This window comes from Rhinolophus sinicus, chromosome 16 (genome assembly GCF_057876585.1).
Source record: "Rhinolophus sinicus isolate RSI-liver-muscle chromosome 16, RSI-T2T, whole genome shotgun sequence".
Lineage (NCBI taxonomy): Eukaryota > Metazoa > Chordata > Mammalia > Chiroptera > Rhinolophidae > Rhinolophus > Rhinolophus sinicus.
In genome coordinates this window covers 178,849,046-178,867,389 of record NC_142516.1, presented here as the reverse complement: position 1 = coordinate 178,867,389, position 18,344 = coordinate 178,849,046, and positions in this window count along the sequence as shown.

Here is an 18,344-nt window from a genome sequence, read left to right as displayed (position 1 = left end):
CAGCTACATCAGCACCCCAACCCTGGGCAGATGCAGCCCGTGGGGCCTAGCGTTTGTGGAGCAGAAGGTGGGGGGTCTGAATCTCAGACCCCACATGTGACCTAAGCCAGGTGCTGTACGCGTCACAAAGAGTGCAGTGACAGAAAGTTGCATCTGTTGGTGTGTCCAGACACATCCCCCAGCAGAGTGACATACGGCATCAGCGGTGGGTTGTTGCTGGCTAATATGGACTGTCCTACAGGTGAGTCTTTCAAAAGGTGGTCTCTGCCTCATCTTTACGGTTATTTAAATGGAAGTGAAAGATTCTCCCATCCGTGGCATAAAATCAAGCAAAAAATAATCACCACATCTCTTGCCAACCTTGTCTCCCTGACGGAGGGAGATTTGAATGTAGAGGGAATGCTCACTGGCTTCTTGCATCATTAAAATCCAGGCTCTGCTTCACTGTTGGATTACTACTTTAGGATCTTTCTCGCTGAAAAGCTCTAGCACACCAAACACCCTGATGCACGAGCAGTTCATGTAGGTGTGACTCTAGTTTATAATCAGATGTTACCTACGGATGGGGATATTCATTATACTTTACAGGAACGGCTTTAGTTCATAGTCAAATGCAATAATATTTGAACGGCTATATGCTTTTAAATACATAGGATAAACTTTATCTTTTCCAGTGAAAATTCCAACACACCACCCTTCATAAACGAAACAAACAAAAAAGTCATAATTGGGGAAAAAGTTAAAACCCACCCATTCATTTCTTATGAAACATCTCTTATGAAACATGCTCCATTTCTCTTTTCCCCCACCCTCCCATAGCCTGTTGTTGGCAGCAACCAAACATAAATGCTGAAGCAAGAACAAAAGGAAACAGAAATATATATTTATGTAAACTTGTATTGACTCAAGTAGGAGGAAACCCCACAGCTTTCAAGGTCTGAGTCACAAATCATTATGATCAGAAATGCTGATGTTGTTCTCGGAATAACAAGTACTTTCGCCTCTTATCATGGCTCAGGCCTGTTGCAGAACTGGAGTTAAGCTAAACAACATTAAATATAGGTTGAAGCCTCCACTTATCAGGTGATATTTTGGGAAAGGGAGGACTCCATGGCTGTGAAGCCAGTCTCGTATATTCAGCCCCACACGCAGTCACTGACAGATCCACGTTTGGGAAAATCAGAGGGAGGTCACATCACCTTTCCAAACACGAGAAAAGTCTGTTCTTCCCAAGATGACCCGAAATGTTCTAATTATTGGTTAATCCCTGTGGTTAGTAAGGCAGTCAACAAGCACGTAGAGTTCAGTGAACCCACAAGCACACAGCTGTTGTCTTTGACTTGTGGCCAAAACAAGAATTGGAACAGAATTTACCCAGACAAGTGTAAAGTCTTCTGTTTAAAGCAGCTATTGTCTCAGCCAGATCAACAGCTTTGAAATAGAGAAGAAATGGATCCTTTTCTAGAATGTCTGCATCACAGTGAGGTCAACATCCTGAAGACAAGATGTTAACATAGATTACCCACACAGGCTGCACAAGTCACCCAAAGAATGAGGCAGCCTCCAAGCCTTCCTCTGGGCTGTCCATAATTCTATCTGTTTTCTGAACTTATTTTTGTGCTTTGGAAATAACTTTTCGTATTCAGGAAGGGTGACTATGTTTATTTAGTTAGTTCATGATTTAAAACATCAAAGAACAGCAAACTGCCGTGCTGGAAATTTCCACGAGCCAGCCAGCCATGGCATAGGCCAGTGGCCTCTATGGCCAGTCATGTCAGAGGCTCTTATCTGGCAGTACGAGGGCAGAAAAAAAACAGAGTAGTTTCACTTTGGGCTCGAGTCAGTGATTCTGCCCTTTGAATTTCCACTAAGAAATGACATTAACAAATACCTCACTTTTATAGGAAGCAAAGGGACTGGTAAGAAATAGCTGGGAGGAGAAGCAGGGAAAATCACCCTTCCTGTTCCTTACACAAACACTGTGTGCCTGTGCTAATCTGGCAGTCCATCTTCCGATCACCAAATAGCACTGAGCAAGGAAGCAATTCGCAACTGCAGTAGTGCTCCTCGGAGCTTTTCGTAGCTTGATACCTATTGAGGCTGCTTATATTGTACCAGCAGGTGGGTATAAAATAGCAGATTCCGAGACTACAGAAGCGGAGTCCCAGGGTAGAAGAGGAAATGATTTTTTTTTTTCCAGTAGAGTGAATATGCATATCAATGTACCTGAATGGAGAGCTGGGTCCTGGTGAGCTGTCATCAGCAGCAAATCTGTATGTACTTCCATCTCAAGTGGTCTGTTTCAGTGATAACAAGGCTTATGTAGCAAAGGTTTGAAAAGCCTACTTCTCTTGATTCCAGTGGGATTACAGACCACATCTGCAGTGCAGACAGCCCTGAGCCAACTATCAACTTCTGTTCATTCCCAAATTCTCCCTGTACTCCTCACTTGCAGCAACAGTAAAATCACACCAGTTTCAAAGGCCTTTAAGTGCCACACATGCAGGCCAGGTAAGAACTACAAGGCATTGTGGGCTGTTCTAAAATACTCTATCGTTAAGGCAGTCACCTGCATAATTGGTGTCGACTTCATACCCAGTGGGCAAGGATAGTTATCAGAAGCCCATTGAACAAATGGATGGGATGTTTCAAACCTATGAGCATCAAGCTTCTCCGAAAATAACAAGAAGTGACAGCTGAAGTCATGCTTAACGGAACTGGTTTTAAAATGTGAAATGGGTTTTAAAAGCAGCACTACATTCGTATCGGGTGTGAATGAGGCTTAGTATGAAATATCATAGGAGGAGAAATCCCTGTCAAAGCTGGGACTGTTGCTTTGTTCTCTGTGTATGACACCTGGATATCTCTGGATAATAATTGAAGGGACTAAGACGTGTGGGCAGCCGATGGTTGGCTTGCCAAGGCTGTGTGAAACAGCACTAGGACAGAGTTTCAGTGAACTTCATAAGCAGCATATTAGGACTTATCCTTGTAACAATTCCAGAGCTTTTGTTTATCTGGTTCTTCATTACCTGAAGTGACCAAGGAAAATTGTGCCTGCCACCTTCCTTCCTTCCCCTGGACCATATGTTTCCTGCTGCCGGTTGTCTGGTTTCTTACCTTTTCTCCACCTGATTCATCATGACTTTCTTATAATTAATTCTCGAACACTGGGGTTAGTAAACATGTTCTGTAAAAGTCCAGATAGTAAATAGGCTAAAAGTTTACAAACCATACGGTTTCTGTCATAACCACTTAACTTTGCCATTGGAGCAGGAAGCCAGCCACAGGCAATACACAAATAAGTGGGAGGGCTAAATTCCAATAAAACTTTATTTATAGAACTAGTGAAGAAGGCAGAATAGGTAAATGCTATGCTCACCTCCTCTCAGGACCGTGTCAATTACAACTGAACTACAGAACCACCACCATTGAGAATTACCTGGCACTTAGCTGAACCAAAGCCCTACAACTACGGACTTACAGAAAAAGCCAACTTGAGACTGGTAGGAGAGGCAGAGACAGGGAACAGGCTGGTCCCGCACCCACATGTGACCATTAAAAATCAGGAGGGATATCTTAACTGTGGAGGTCCCCCTCCCCTGAGGAGCAAGGGGTCCCAGCCCCTCCTTAGCCCAGGGTTCCAGTGCCAGGGAGAGAAGTCCCCATACCTTCCAGCTATGGAAACCAACAGAGATTTGGCTGACTGAGATGGAGGGCACCTGGAGTCGCAGGTTTCTCCTCTGAAAGGACCTGTGCATGGACTTATTCACTGTCAGAATCACCGGCTCTGAGCTTCAGTGTTGGGGAGACAGCTCAAAAGGCACCAGGGATGCAGGGAGGAACTGAATTGTCTAGCTTCAGGATGAGGGCTAGAGGGAACGGAGAATCTGGCAGAAGCCACTGTTTCTTTGTTGAGCCCTCCCCTTCCCTTTGTGCAGACATAGGTGACCACTATATCTGAGTCTCTCTCCATCAAGCTGGCTAAACACCATTCAATCTTCACACCCTAGTGATTCTGAGACCACACCCCACCCAACTTTTGAGCACAACCAAGCTGCTTCCGGTGGTTTTTCTATATAAATGGACTGCCTTTGCTCATGCTGAAGACTTTCCTAAAATTTCACAAATGTTCACAAAACCCAAACGAACTGCAGATGGCTTTGACATGCCCTGTACCTCTGAATGCGTAGCCATAAGCCCAGCACTAGCAGCAGCCAGCCTTGGTTTGTAGCTTGGCCTCTTAAGGCACCTCCAAGCCCAGGCAGCAGCCATCTCAGGATTGCTTTGTGGCTCCTGCCTGTGGACCCAGACAGGGCACAGACTGCAGCTCAACTTGGCCCGCAGCAGGTCCCTCCCCTGGAGGCTCCAGGGCTGGTAGTCCCAAAGGCCAGCTTTGGACTGGGCTGAAACATCATCTGGCCACCTACAAGGACGATACACCTAAAGGGTAGACTGGGCAGGCACCAGACCCTCACGAAAGTGAACTATGCTCTGTAGGGTCAGCCCCTACACCACATCTCCTCCACAGTAGTCACAGCCCATCTTCACAACCAATCAGCCTGAGAGTCAATCCCTTCCACTGATGTGAAAACAGCAATCAAATCTCAACTACAACAGGAGGGCACACACAACCCATACAGGAGATACATCCAGAGCACCTGGCTCTGGTAACCAAGGAGACTGCACCACTGGGTTCCACAGGACATCTACTACATTAGGCCATTCTACTAAGACTGAGAGGCATAGCAGCCTTGCATAGCAACAAACATAGTGAGACAGCCAAAATGAGGAGACAAAGAAACATGTCCCAAATAAAAGAACAGAACAAAACTCCAGACAAAAAAAAAAGCAAAAGGAAAAAGAAAAACCTGAACAAAAAGGAGACAAGCAATCTATCAGGCACAGAGTTCAAAATACTGGTTAAAAGGATGCTCAATGATCTCAGGGAGAACTTCAGAGAGATAGAAAACATAAAAAATGGAGATAGAAAACTAAAAAAAGAATCAGTCAGAAATAAAGACTACAATAACTGAAAGGAAGAATACATTATAGGGAATCAGCAGTTGATTAGTTGAAGCAGGAGATCAAATCAGGGTTTTAGAAGATAAGGTAGTATAAAACACCCAATCAGAATAGCAAAAAGAAAAAAGAATACAAAAAAATGAGAAGAGTTTAAGTGGCCTCTTGGACAACATAAAGCATAACAATATTCAGATCAGAGGGGTACCAGAAGAGACAGAACAAGGAATTGAAAACCTGCTTGAAGAAACAATGACAGAAAACTTCCCTAAACTGGCAAAGGAAATAGATATACAAGCCCAGGAAGAATAGAGAGTCCCACACAAGATGAACCCAAAGAGGCCCACACCAAGACACATCATCATTAAAATGCCAAAGGTGAAAGACAAAGACAGAATCTTAAAAGCAGCAAGAGAAAAGCAATCAGTTATCTACAAGGGAGCTCCCATTAGACTATTAGCTGATTTCTCAACAGAAAGTTTGCAAGACAGAAGCGATTGGCAGGAATATTCAAAGTAATGTAAACAAGGACATACAAACAAGATTATTCTACCCAGCAAAGCTATAATTTAGAATTGAAGGACAGATATAAAGCTTCCCAGACAAGAAAAAACTAAATGAGTTCTTCACCACCAAACCAGTACTACAAGAAATGTTAGAGGGACTTTTCTAAGACCAAAAGAAAAAAACATATTAAAAATGTGAACAATAAAATGATAAAAACTACATATCTATCAACAATTACTTTCAGTGTAAATGGATTAAATTCTCCAATCAAAAGATAGGGTGGCTGAATGGATAAGAAAATAAGACCCTTACATATGCTGCTTACAAGATTCTCACTTCAGATCATAAGACACACAGACTACAAGGTGTGATCAAGCAATACAGTGAATGTTTAAATCAAAACAAATTTATTGTATGTTCACCACCTAGAGTCAGTTCTCCTTCCATCACCATATATTTGATCCTCCTTACCCTCATCTCCCACCCCCCACCCCTCTTACCCTCTGGTAACCACAAAACTATTGTAAAACACACTGTTCCCCAATAATCCCCAATAAAAAAATTTTTTTAAGCCTATTGTATCAATAGTTTAAACAAAATTTATTATAGTAAAAGACACATTGCCATTAATCCCCCTGAAAATATTCTCCCTTGTTTCAAAGACGCTTATCCCATCATTTTTGTCACTTTCTGAAGCAGTTCTGGAAGTCCTCTTTTGTGAGTGTCTAGTTGTGCTGTCATGCTTCTTCGATGTCCTGAATCATTTTTACTTTAAGAGCCAGAAGTCGCACAGTGCCAGATCCAGTGAATAAAGTGGATGGAGACACAGCATAATGTTTTTATTTGACAGAAATTGCTGTTCCAGAAGTGATGTGTGACACAGAGCATTGTCATGATGGAGGATGATTTATGGCACATTAAAACACACCTTCTCTCAACTGTAGCTCACACCAAACTGCACCGAACAAGTTGAAACTTGTCACACACTGTTATTAAGGTTCAACACATTGTTTCCCATATTGAAGATGCCTGCTTTTCCATTGGATGGTACTCGACAGCAGCGTTCACCATATTTTGTGATCACAACAGAAAGGCTGTGTCACACATCACTTCTGGTATACGGCAATTTCTGTCAATAAAAACATTTGGTGTATCCTCATCCACCTTATTCACCAGATGGCACCATGCAACTTCTGGCTCTTCCCCAAAGTCAAAATGACCATGATAGGTAAACACTTTGAATTGATTCAGGACATTGAGGCAGCCATGACAGCACAACTAAAGACACTCATGAAAGTGACAAGAATTGATGGGATGAGTGTGTTCAAAATGAGGGGGTGTATTTTGAGGTGGACTAATGGCAATGTGTCTTTTACTATAATAAGGTTGTTGTTTTTTACTTAAACATTCATTGTATGTTTTGATCATATGTCATACAAGTAAACGGATGGGAAAAAGATATTTCATGAAAATGGAAACAAAAAGAAAAAGCTGTGGTAGCAATACTCATACCAGACAAAATTGGCTTTAAAGCAAAGACTATAACAAGTGACAAAGAAGGACCCAGTAATCCCAATTCTGGGTAATTATCCAAAGAAACCCAAAATGCTACTTCGAGGGGACATGCACATCAATGTGTTCATTGCAGCATTGTTTACAATGGCCAAGAGGTGGAGGCAGCCTGGGTGTCCTCCAATGGATGAATGGAGAAAGAGTAGGTGGTACATATATACAATGGAATATTGCTTAGCCATGGAAGGGAATGGGCTATCACCATCTGTGGCAGCATGGATGGACCTGGAGAGTATTGTGCTGAGTGGAATATGTCAAACAGAGAAAGACAGATGCAAAGTGATTTCACTTATATGTAGAATCTAAAGAACAAAATAAACAAACAAGACAGCAACAAACTCATAGATACAGAGAACATTTTGGTGGTTGCCAGATAGGAAGAGGGTTGGGGAGGGAAATAGGGGAGGGGATTAAAAAGTACAAATTGATTGTTACAAAGTAGCCATGGGGAGGTAGGGTATAGCATAGGAATATAGGCAATAATATTGTAATAACTATGTATAGTGTCAGATGGATACTAGATTTATTGGGGTGATAGATGGAGGAGGGTTGGAAGGCAGGGTGGAAAAGGTGAAGGCATTAAGTACAAATTAGTAGTTACAAAATAGTCATGGGGATGTAAAGCACAAGTAATATAGTCAATAATATGGTAATAACTATGTATAGTGCCAAGTAGGTAGCAGACTAGTCAGAGGGATCAGTTCTTAAATTATATAAATGTCTAACCACTATGCTCTATACCTGAAATTAATACAAAATAATAGTGAATGTCAACTGTAACTGAAAAATCCAAACAGGGGTGATAGTTACCACAAATTTAGCAGCTTTCGACACACATTTATCAGCTCAGTTCTGTAGGTCAGAAGTCTGACGCAGGTCTCCAGGTAAACATCAAGGAATGGGCAGGGCTGTATTCCTTTATTGGACCCTCTGGGGAGAATCTGTTTCCTTGCTTATTCATATTGTTGGCAGAATTCAGTTCCATGCAACTACAGGACCAACATCTCTGTTTCCTCGTTGGCTGCCATTTAAGGGCCATCGCCAGCTTTTACAGGCTACCCACATGTCTTAGCTCATTGTTTCCTTCCTCCATCTCAACACCAGCAAAGGTGGGTCAAGTGTGTCTTGTACCTAGAATCTCTCCTGCCTCTTCATCTGTCATATTTCTCTGACTCTAGTGGGGAACATTTCCTGCTTTTAAGGGTTTGTGTGGTTAGATTGGGTCCACCCTGATAATCCAGGATAATCTCCCCATCTCAAGGTCCATAACCTTTATCACGCCTGCAAAGTCCCTTTTGCCATATCATACACCATATTTACAGGTTCCGGGGATTAGGATGTGGATATCTTGGCAGGGAAGGTCTGTTATTCTATTACTATTCTGCCTACCACAGTTGGCAGTGAACTCAGAGACTGTGGTTCTTGGAAGCTCACAGTTACAATGACAATGTTTTAAAGGCTAACTTCACACTCTCAGTGTGGTCAACATCCCGCCACAACCACCATCACGGCCGCCAGTGCTTCTACTGTGTCTGGAATCACCACTCTTATTTATTGTAGAGTAGTCTTCACTTGTATCTATGTACCCCTCCATCTACAGAGCTTTTCTCCATACTTGCTTGTAAATTAGGGTATGTGCACTATGGTTCCCTGAATAGGAGGGTTTTGAGAATGGTGTCTGGAGTCCCTTTTGTCACTGTCTCGGGCAAATGACCTCTAACAGGTAGGCATTTTTCTATCCCAACTGCTTCAAATTGAAAAAGTTGCTAACCTTACACTTCAGATTGTGTATAGGAAAAAATGCCAGTGTTATAATCAATATCATAAGTTCTTACTCCTATCTACTTAGAATTTGCAAACTGGTTTATTGTAGCCTATTAAAGCTATCAGGACCCATTCTACATCAGTTAGGATGACTTCAGCTGCAAGTAAAAGAAACCCTGATTTAAACTGGCATACACAATATGAAAAATTACTATTTCACATTACAGGAAGCACAGACACAGATCACACTTCAGGGTTAGTTAAGTGTGTGTCTCAGACGAAGAATCAAGGTCCAATTTTTTTTTTCTCTCTCTCCACCCTTCTATTCTTGGTGTCATCAAGCTGGTAGCAAAGCGTCTGCAGCTCTTCCTGGCATCACATCCAATTATAACAGCATCCAAAGGAAAAAGAGAGACTGTCTCTTCCTGTCTCTTTATCTTTGTTGTGAGGAAACGTTTTCCTGTAAGTTCCCCAGTAGACTTCCCCTTTGGTTTCATTAGCAGAATTGACCTAATTTTAAAGCAAGACAAGGGAAGCTTAACATGTCACTTTATCAAGCCCTTCCTCGATCACATTTTTAAAATAGCAACCGGTCCCCAACACTATCTTCCAGCATTCCTTTCTGCCCCCCACCCCACCCCACCCCACCTCCGGCCTTGTTTTCCTCCTTAGCTTTTATTGCCATGTTTTTTTGTTGTTGTTGTTTGTTTGGTTTTTGGTGGGGGGGAAGGGGAACAGGACTTTATTGGGAAACAGTGTGTACTTCCAGGATTTTTTTTTTTTTCTTTCCCAAGTCAAGTTGCTGTCCTTTCCATCTTAGTTGTGGGGGTGCTGCTCAGCTTCAACTTGTTGTCCTTTCAGTCTTAGTTGTGGAGGGCACAGCTCAGCTCCAGGTCCAGTTGCTGTTGTTAGTTGCAGGGGGCGCAGCCCACCATCCCTTGCAGGAGTCAAACTGGCAATGTGGTTGAGAACCCGTGCTCCAACCAACAGAGCCATCCAGGAGCTCCGCGGCAGCTCAGCTCAAGTGTCGTGTTCAACCTTAGTTGCAGGGGGCACTGCCCACCATCCCTCAACACCAGCAAAGGTGGGTCAAGTCCATCTTGTACCTAAAATCTCTCCTGCCTCTTCATCTGTCATATTTCTCTGACTTCAGTGGGGAAAATTTCCTGCTTTTAAGGGTCCCTGCAGGACTTGAGGAATTGAACTGGCAACCTTGTGGTTGACAGCCCACTGGCCCGTGTGGGAATCGAACCAGAAGCCTTCGGAGTTAGGAGCATGGCGCTCCAACCACCTCAGCCACCGGGCTGGCCCTATTGCCATATGTTTTGCTTTGTTATTTGTTATTTTCTTTTCACATGCACTATAATGTCAACTTCATTATGTTAAGGGTTTGGAACTTTTTTGTTTACCTAAAACAATGCCTGATACCTAAGAGAATTCTCTCAATATTTATTAAATAAATGAACAAGTGATAGCTGTTGCACCAATCAGGCCCTTAGTGGGAGAGGTGAGATCCGCTTCCCCATATGGCTGCAGTGGGGAGGGCAGGTTACTGAACAAGAGAAAGTTTCTGTTAAGAGTAGATGGGGAGTGAATGCTTGTAGGCAACCAACCTCCTCACTCTTTACCGCATTTCCCCACCATCACCATGACCAATATTGGCCTGGGGTAACTTTAAGAAGACAGAGCCTTGCTGTTATCGAATCTTAGAGAAGTTTACTGGTCTCAGGTAATCTCGCAAAGTGTCTCAGTCCAAGGACCAGACTTGTAGAAACTTCTCTTCACAAATCCATTCATCCTATCGTCATCTGGGGTAGAAGGGAAGGTTACTGATGTTATCAAGTCCAGGGGCTTTATTTGCTCCCCTGTTCTTTCTTTATGTGATTTACCCTTACAATTCTGAGGAAGAAATTTACATCAAGTTTCAACAGTAATTGGAAGGGGGTTTAATCCTGGAAATAGTCAGCAGAATCTAAAGCAATTAGTTAAAGCAATAAAAGGAACGAAGGAAAGCCGCTGGGCTGATGTTTGCTATTCAGACTACTCCACCTGGGGAGCCTGAACCCAGCTTGGAGAAAAGCAGCAGGTAACTGTAGTCCTCAAAATTACCATCCGACGTCTGCAGCATTATTCATAATATTCCTCATCGTCGTCTGCTCTCAGAGTTCTTGAGAGCCCCAAGGTAAGAGAACAGCAGGTCTCTCAGGCCTCCTCTCAGAGGCGCCTCCCTCACAGTGGAGCCAGTATCATCATTGCAAAGAGGTACAGATCAGGCACCCTGTGTAGGCCATCCTGGAAAGCTCAGCCGCCTTTCTTCCAAATGAAATTTCTTTATCGTTGGGAAGAAAACAAGGGGACGATTTGGTCTGATCATCCCAAATCATGAAAGTGGGATAATCCTGCTACAGCTGCTGTGACCCAACCTAAGCCAAGCTCCAGAATCTTCTTCCCACTTGAACCTATTCTACTAAGTAATGCGGGGCTTCCATCAGAGCTCAAGAGTCTCTTATCCCACTTAGCCATTATCATGCTTACCCTGTCATCACAGGTTCTGTTTCTTCAGGAGGCTACTGCCTTTCCCACTTTACAGCATAACCAAAAACAACTTCTGCCCAGTTTCTTCCGCTGGCTCCCCAAGCTCCTTCTTGGAATTCTTCTTGATCTCTAGGGCCAGCTCCTCTCCAAGGAGCCTGACCCTTTGTAAGCACTGAGAAACCTCTAATTACAATGTAATGTTTTCATGATTTATTTTCTTGCTCAAATTGTTTGGGCCATTGAGAGTTTCTCCAGGTTGACTCTGTGTCCTTGTAGCAAGAACTGTTCCTTTGGTAGATTGTTACATTTCCTTTTATGGCATTTCCTCATACCCCAAGATGATCCAGGGACATTTTCTCTTTCCTCTGCCCCACCCCAGGAATCAATCCCCTCTTGAGGAAGGCCTGGTTCTTTTTCCTGATTAACCACCATCTGGGCCCCAGATGCTCTCACCGCTATTGTAGTGGCATTGGTTTTAGACCCTGTCAGCAGACAGAGCCAGGAAATACCTGTGTGTATACTAAGCCATGTGTACACACAAAAATCTTTAGTTTTGTATCTATCTAGTTGTATACATGCCAAAGGCCATGAGTTTATACTGATAACTCTGATTTTAGGCCAACACCACAGGTTTCATTTTAGCCTTCCCTTTTTCCTTATTTGCAATGTCTTTCTCCAACAACTAGGTGAGAAACCTAGTTTCTTATCTACTTTATTATTTATTGTATTTATTATATAAATAAATATGTGAACTCACGCCCCTGTGAGAAACACATTTACTAGCTAGACTACAGCATTTGCATATAATGATTTTTGTCTTTAGTCTTACAGTATTCAGGTACAATACTGTTTTACAAAATTACTCAGGTTCATTCTCTGGTACCAATAGGATTCTTGATTCTGAAAGCTTCTTCAAGCAAACTGTGTCCCTCCTCCAGGGACCGCTTTATTCATATTCAAATGACCATAGAGCATTGGGTTTTAATACCAGGATCCCTTTTCTTCTAGAGGACAGGCACATTTAAACATACCTTTAAAGTTCTACTTTTAGATCCTTAGTCTAAATAAGTGTCAAATGTATATTGTGCCAGATCTTTAAATGTCTTCTTTACAAAATTAAACCTCTTAATTAAAGGAGAATGGGCTTGACTCTTGTGTTTATTGTATTTATGCTTTATTATTTTTCTATACACCACTTTGGATGCCTGAGTTGATCATTATAAATTTCTTTTTATTATTCTAAATTTGTATTATCCCCTTTAGTGGTATATAGGATTGCTATAGTTCACAACCTCCAGCCATAAAATACAAAGCAATAAAATCTTCTAATTAATGCATACATATGCAAAGTTTGTAATTAAATGCAAAGCTATAATTGGACCCAGTGCCCCATTGAACATGAAACAGCAATTGCAATAAACTTGGAGAAAAAAAGGAAGAACAGGAATACTCAACATTGAAGTTCGATGGTTATTTATAGTAGCTTAAAGAAAAAACATTATTCCAGATTTTAAGGAGAAGAAATACCCATAAAAACCAATAAGGGGAAAATCTGTCCCAATTTATCATTACATAGGAGGATATGGTCTACTATACTCATGACACACTAAGGTGGGGAAGACTGTAGCAAATTTATGGATGTGGTCGTAAGAAAATAAGCTCATCTACTGACGATAAGCTGCCCACATATATCCCCACATACAGACAACACACACACACACACACACACACACCTCCATTATGGGAGCCTTAAATTCCTACTTCCTTTTGAGTTTTTGTTCTATATATTTCTATACAAATATTCCCCGTACATCTCTTGCTGCAGAGGCAGTTTTTCTATTTTTCACTACAAGTATTTCCAATGATGCAGTCAAATGAGCCACAAATACACTTTTCACAAATAACTTGTTTCCAAACTCCAAAAAAAACTAATAATTTAGGAGCTCTGAATTTTACATGAAATGAGGAAAATCCACATTATCGTATTATATTAATTTTAGGGCCTCACCAACTAAAGCTGCTTTTCCCCTCATCTGCTGACTGAGCATTGTCATCACCATCCACAGTCATCCAAGCCAGAGCCTAGAAATTATCCGTCATTCCTCAGTTTCTCTCTGTGTTGAAACTATCGAGAAGTCCTACGAGTTCTGTCACCAAAATGCAGCGCAAATTCTTGTGCACTGTCAGTCTCTACTGCACAACCCTAATGCAGCCTACGGTCAACAATCAGCTAGACTATCTCAGTTGCCCCTTACCTGTTCTCCCAATATCCATTGTTCCCAACTTGAATCCATCCTCTGTACTACAGCCCAAGTCAGTGAGCTTTCACAAATATAAACTGATCATATTCCTCCTTTGTTTAAAGAATGTTAAATGCTTCCCATTTCCTTGTGGATAAAAGATCACCTCACTCTCTGAACTCAAGCCCACAACCATCCTTTGGTTCCTGGAATGTTTCCTTTCTGCTCTGGGCCTTTCCATCCCTCTCATGCTACACCTGGTTAATTCCTACCCATCATTCATATCTCAACTCAAATGTCACTTCCTCTAAGAAATCCCCCCCCCCATAAGGCAGGTACCTCTCATCTCTTCTCAAAACACAATAAACTTTTTCTTCATAGCCCCGATCATAATTGAAATTTTACATTTATTTGGAAAAGTATCTAATTACTGTCTTTCTACCCCCACTGGACTCTAAAGAATTGTGTCTCTTTGAGTTTTTTGTAGTATCCTTAGCACCAAGGAGAGTAAGTGCCTGGCACTTAGGCGATCAATGAATGTTTATTGAATGAATACTGGATAGAAAATGAATAACCTGGATATATGGAATTTTCACTTTTGCCTTCTTTATCAACCATCAACAGCAGGTGAAATAAAACTCCTGTCAGTTCACGCGAATCTCCTATTGCAATCCCTGAAGTTCTGCTGAGATCAAGACAGATGGAAACCCCACAGCAGCCTGGCAGAATGGCTCTCAGATATGACTTGCATACAAAGCAGAGCGCAGGACAACCCTCCAGGGCAGAGAGCCAGCAGCCTGTTGACATCCCGAAAATACAAGACTAGCTTTGGCTTTGACCGTCGCAGGTCCAGTAAAATATTATAAAGATATAGAGAAGGGTATAGGCTAATTTCTTGGAATTATTCCAGAAAATTTGAATATATGACCAATATTTGAATATATGACCATTTATCAGCCACTCTGTATTACCTGATAATAAGCTATCAGCTTTTCAATCTCAAACAGCAGGAGACTAAGTGTTTCAACATTGATTTTTCTTCTTTCCAGGTGACATAGTTTAGTGAGATAAAAATAAGGGTAATGTTTTCTGACCCTCTCTTTTCTAGCTCCCACAAAAATAGCACATCTTAACCATGTGGAACATGGAGGCCGGAGAGTGACCCACCTGGAGGGGAGACACACCACCTCCAGGAAAGAGTCAAGAAGCCAAACACTAGGCCCAAGGTGGGGGTGAATGCTTGCCTGCTCTGGAATAGAAACAGAAATATGCAGGGATCTTGTCCCAGGTAGTTGGCTGAGCACCATGAGAGATTTCCAGGTGACAGAAGTTCATAGGTGGTGCCTGAGGCATAGACTGTAAATGATGCTGGAAGGGAGAGTGGGAGGGAACCAGGCAGGCAGAATCAAGGTCCATGGCCAAGCAAAGGGTTTGTGAATAGGGGGAGAGAGAGGAACAAAGAGGATAGAAGGCTGACCAGCCTGACTCTCTCCCTCCCTTATCACAACAGTTTTCCTTCCATTGTACTGAGATTCTATGTTCAGGCTCTTAATGGGACATTTTCTGATCTCTGTTCCTTGGATGAGCCTATCAAGAAAATCCCCAACCCTGGATCAATTCCACCACCTACCACTCCATACATATACTTGGTCTGGTGATTACATACCTCATGAGAAAATTCTCCTCACGGTGCAGAGTGGCACAATTACTAGTTAACAACACCCGCCTCCCTCCCCCGCCCACCCTGCCCCATCTGAGCTCCCAGTGTGCCAAGTCACCTTCCCCAAGATCCCATTCAGAAATGGTAACATCTGACGGGGCTATTTTGAACTATCTCCTCTCCCATCAAGTTCCATTTCCACCTTGACTCTCAGCAAACTGCACCTTCTGTTTTATGGGAAAATAATAGCCATTGAAGAAAAAATACCTCAACTTCCAGCCACTACCATTAGACCTAAAAAGTTGCCTCGAGCTTTACTTTCTTCCTTGTTACCTCAGAAGAAGAGGTAGCTCTTCTGCTCTTTAAGGTGGGCCCTCCACACGCATTCAGGGTCACATCCTATCCAAGTCTTCAGAGATCTGGCTCCATCAATGTCCTCTCTTCCTTTCCTCTATCTTCCACTTCTCCGTTGCTGCATACTCGTAGCAAATAAGTCTACCCCTGTTTAAAATAATTAAGTTATCCCTTTTACTCTGTCTTCTCCCCACTTTGACAAGTAACTTAAAAGGTTCTTTCCTACTCAAAGAGTTCACTTTGTCACTTCCTATTCACCTGGAACAGCTCTCACCAAACCAACAATAACCCAGGGGTCATGTCATTGTCTTTATTTCACTCACTGCATTTGCTACTCTTGGCAACTCCATCTTCTCTTGGTTTCCGTGACACCAATCCCTCCTTTCTCCATTCCTTCATAGTCTCTTTTGCTGATTTCTCTTGTCCGACTCCCTTTCTCTTCTCCTAGACACATATTACCTATAAAATCTCACCCACCTCAGCCACTGCCAACGACTTATATACAGAGGACTTTCATATAGCAACCCTGATTTTCTTAGTTCCAGACTACTCTGTCCAAGAGTCTACTAAGAGTTTCTATTTGAACGTCCCAGAACTATCTCTACCTCATCACACCCCAAATTGAATGAATGTGCTTCTTCACAAAAATGCTCTTTTATATGTCTTTCCCCTGATGGCTTCCCAGTTCACCCCTAGTCACCGTATCCAGAAGCTGGAGATTCCATCTAGATTCTTGCTGATCTTTTGCCCTTCACACCCAATTAGACACCAAATACTAGTGATTCTCCCTCTTGCATACTTCTTAACAGCTTTGCTCATGTAAATCTCCACTTTTGTTACTATGGTTAGGCTTTCATCGTTACTTTCCTGAAATGTAGCCCTGGACTCCTAATTTACCTCATTGTCTCTACTCTTTTCTACCTTACATATATTTTCCAATGTTCTCTGCTTTTATTCCTTAAATGACACACTAGAGGGAAAAAAAGCAAAACCTCCCAACATGTCATACAAATGATTCACAAGCTAAAGGACACAATGACTTCCCCTATTAATAAATACGTTATTTGGATATTAATAATACTGCATAAGGTTTTAGAGAGGCATAAATGAGTTAATACATAAAAAATGTTTAGAAGACTGTTTCATACATAGAGAGTGCTCAGAAAAATTAGATAATAGCCTTATAAGGATTCAATAAATAAATAAATGAAACTGGGATACTCAGCAGAGGATTGATTATTGGCATCCTAGTGTTATTCAGACACACAGAAAATGTAGTACGGCAAAGCAGGCTTCAGATTCCAGGCTAACGGGGAAGGAACAGCTAACAAGATGCCTGTTAGAGCCCTTGAGGGTTCAAAGACCACATTCCTGGTTTTTGCAACCCACCGTTGGGTTGGCAGAGCAATTGGGGATTAAAAAGCACATTAGCTGTGAAATCTTTCTTTGTTTCTAGTTTTCACTTCCGTTAGGAATGATTCATGTGCATGTTTTTCTTTGCTCTTTCACTTGTTTGAAATCTTTGAGTATAGACATACACAGGGTAAGGACTGCATGGCACAGAATGAAAATTCAAGTTCTAAGATGTTCTCTGGGTAATTGATGATGAGAAGATGGTCAAAGGATGACAACGAAGATGCTGATCAAAAAGTCCCTTCTCCTACCCACCTACCGTGTTTCCCCGAAAATAAGACCTAGCCGGACAATCAGCTGTAATGCGTCTTTTGGAGCAAAAATTAATATAAGAGTTGGTATTATATTATATTACATTATATTATATTACATTATATTATATTATATTATATTATATTATATTATATTATATTATAGACAGGGTATAATATAATATTATACAATATTTTACTATAATTATTATAATTATTTTACTATAAGACCGGGCCTTATATTAATTTTTGCTCCAAAAGATGCATTAAAGCCGATTGTCCAGCTAGGTCTTATTTTCAGGGAAACACAGTATTACCTAAGTTTGCCAAAAGAGACTTCTGACCTTTATAAACTTAAGAAAGACTTCCCATGCAAATACACCACTCTCGCAGGGTTGCAGGTGGTATGGCTCCTGTCTCTGTCAGAAGCACTGAAATTTCTGCTGCAAAAGGACGTGTCTGTGCTCTTGCACTTCACCCTCCAAAATATGCCTGAACTTCTGTTAATGATCTGTCCTTGTTATTTATCTAAACCAGGACTACAAGCTGTTTATGTTCTGAGGTCCTCCACTGTTTGTGGGCAGTGAGCTTCTCAAGTTCCAGACTTATCTTTCCAACTGACAGGGGTCACTCTGCTGTACCTGGACTTGGGGAAAAACAATAAAGAGCTGAATGGAGGAAACTTCTGTTGTACCACTATTAGTTATAGTGACAAAATACTTACTGTTCCCCAAAATCTTTCACTGGGGCAAGATACAGCCACAACATTCAACATGAAGACCATAAACCATTGCTGATAGTGGAGAAATGCCTTTTACTTCAGTAATTATGGCCAGAACAGTACATAATTTTACGAAGAGAAACTAGCATTACGTTTTAGACATTTTTTGTCTTCTCACTCTTTCCTGTCCTAGGCTGCAGAAAAGATCAGGTCATACAATTAAATTATCTATATAAACATATAAAGCAAATTAAAGATGCTTAGTACCATATGCTGGAAGCCTAGCACAGAGTATATGTAATAAA